Raw genomic sequence first — 2,875 nt, 5'->3', positions numbered from 1 at the left:
ACGTTGGAGTCCTCCGTCACTGAAGCAAGCAAGCCTCATGTTAGTTTCAAGCTGCCTGGCTGCCAGCCCCATCTTGGCTGGCAGTTAATTTGCATATTGCCCTGATTAGCCAATGGGAACGGTAGCGGTCGTATGCTAATTACCATGTTTCTCTTTTATTAGATAGGATGTATTTTGAAGTGATATTATGAATAGAAGAAAAGGGGATATAACCACAGGATAAGAGTCAATGACATTTTACTGACACAACTATTTTTTATTTCTATTGACAAGCGCCATTTGCATTAGTACCAATGTCCTGGAATATACAGAGTTGTAAAATAGCTCAAAGACAATGGAAGGCAGTGAAAAACAGAAGCATGCACTAAATATGACACTTGCTAGTCTTTTCTATTCCAGTTGCAAAATATTTATTGTAATTTTTAAACAAAAAGCTTTGTTTACTAAATGAACAGTACGTATGCAAATATTTCTGAACCTCCATGGTACTTTTACTTAATATCACCAAATATACCACTTTTATAGGCAGCCAGTTATATTATTGAGTCTTACAGATGTCTTGCCTTGCCACAACTCCTAAATTCAATTGCCTCCTCCTCACTGTGTTGGTGAGGGAGAGATTCCTGCCCTAACCGAGGATTACAGAGATGACCAGGCACACAACACCTGACACTGGACAGATGTACTCAAAGGCAGATCCTAAGTCACATATATGCACATTCCAGGGGAGCAGGACATCATGCCATACAAGGCCACATAGGAGCTGCATTTGGAAACAGAGTAAACAGCCAGGGCTGTGAAAGACACACTTTGTAGTATCAACAAGATGAGCCCCCAACCCCAGCCCGGTTTCTGCAGAAGGATGTGATTGATTGACTTTTTAAGTAATTCTTCAGGTTTTCAAGGAACTGAAACCCACTTCTCACCTGGCCTGTTTGACATGGAGGATCGTTTGACTGGAGGTCCTTATCCTCTGGAGCAGAGTAGGAAACATGGGTAGGCCATTTTGAGTTCTCCCAATTTTACCAGATGTCAAGGCAGCACATAGTGAGCCTTAGTTTTAGGCTTTATACAATACTTCTTGAGAGCAACAACTAAACTTATCCATTCAATAAACAATTTTTTGGGCTCCTACTATGGCTGTTCCAGGCTCTGGGCATGCAGCAGTGTCTGAGGGGTTGGTGGGGGGGAGATCGCTATCTTACATTCCAGGTACAGTCAACATATAAAATGTAAAAATACTAGTATGATGAAGAAATTATAAGCAGGAGATGGAGGAAGAAGTGCAGAGTGATGGGGTGGGAGCACTGGCTTGAAATTTTCAATGTGGTGATGAGAGGCCTCACTAAGAAGATGACATTAGAGATAGAAACTAGAGTGAGCCATAAGGATATGTGGTGAAGAAGTTTAGAGACAGAGAAACCAGCAAGTGCCATAGGCCTGTAGGAGAGGAATGTCCTCATGTTCAAGGACAGCAAGGCTCCGGTATGGCTAAAGTCAAGTGAGCTAGGGGAGGACTGAGAGGAGAAGGGGTCCCACTGAAATATAGAGGCTGGAACATGAACTGTGCAGGGCCTTTGATTTTTACTGAAAGAGGGGAATGCATTAAAGGGGTTTTGACAAAAGCATGACCCATCGTTTAACTAGTTTTCCCTCTTTCAACTCTCAGAGGACTGGAGAAGTACTGAGATAGGAAGGCTAATCAATATATTACTAGAGGTCCATTGCACAAAGAGATTCGTCCAATAGGCCTTCCTTCCCCTGGCTGCCAGCACCAGTTTTCCTCCGGCACCCGGAATCCAGGCCTTCGCTCTGGCCACAGCAGAGAAGCCAAGCCTCTTCAGTCTTCAGTCTTCAGTCGTCTTTAGTCTTCAGTGGTGTTCAGTCTTTGCTCCACGCCTGCATATGCAAATTAACCACCATCTTTGTTGAGTTGATTTGCATACTCATCCTGAGTGGCTGGTGGGTGTAGCGGAGTGACACCAATTTGCATGTTTCTCTTTTATTAGTATAGATTGCTGGGTTATTGTAAATGGGACAACCCCTTCCTTCACTGCTTGTCACAATTTTCTACCATGGTCACAATTTAATTTAGGTGACTTCTCACTTACATATATGCTCACTGCAGAGAAATAGGCACCCAGATAATTCAGCTTATACATAGTTGAGTTTTGAGACAATACCTTTTCCTTCCACAGTTGCATCCTCTAACATGTCTGGGTCTCCCTGTGGTAGAAAACATGGCAGGAATAGGAGAAACTAACACACTAACCTGCAGTGAGGGCTACAGTCTTCCTCTGCCCATACAAATGACAACATTTCCTGCAGCTTTCTTCTGTAGGACAAGGCATGTTGGAACTTAAATACATTGGACATATTTCAACTAATTTTTCTTCATAAATTTTGTTTACCTGATAGAAATATTTTTCAACTGTATAGCAGTTGTAAATTTATGCTAGGATAAACTCCTAACATTCCCTTCTATGAACAAGTTCCTATATAAAAACAGCACCTGTAATAAATTCTGAGATCAGCAACTTGACTATAGATTGGGCAGTTTGACGGACAGGACTCATAACTTAGTCCAGTCATGCCTTTCCTGAATAAGTACAAATCGATCACTGACATAATTACCCTATCTTCATTTTTTCCCACGTGGCTCGTGGATTTGATGTTTTCACCAATAACATTTAAAGAGAGTAGTGTGTAGAATACAATAAAGAGTTGGCTATGAGTATAGAAAATCAAAGGAATTACTTCATTTGCTGGGGAAATGTGTCATTCTGAACACTGAAGCTGATTCTCTTTGGTTTTAGCAAAGTATCAACTCCTATATCTTATATTATTTTTGAAATATTGATAGTTCAAAGGGAAA

Source organism: Myotis davidii, unplaced genomic scaffold (assembly GCF_000327345.1).
Source record: "Myotis davidii unplaced genomic scaffold, ASM32734v1 scaffold104, whole genome shotgun sequence".
NCBI lineage: Eukaryota > Metazoa > Chordata > Mammalia > Chiroptera > Vespertilionidae > Myotis > Myotis davidii.
The sequence above is the reverse complement of the archived record's forward strand: the minus strand, read 5'-3'. Positions refer to the sequence as shown.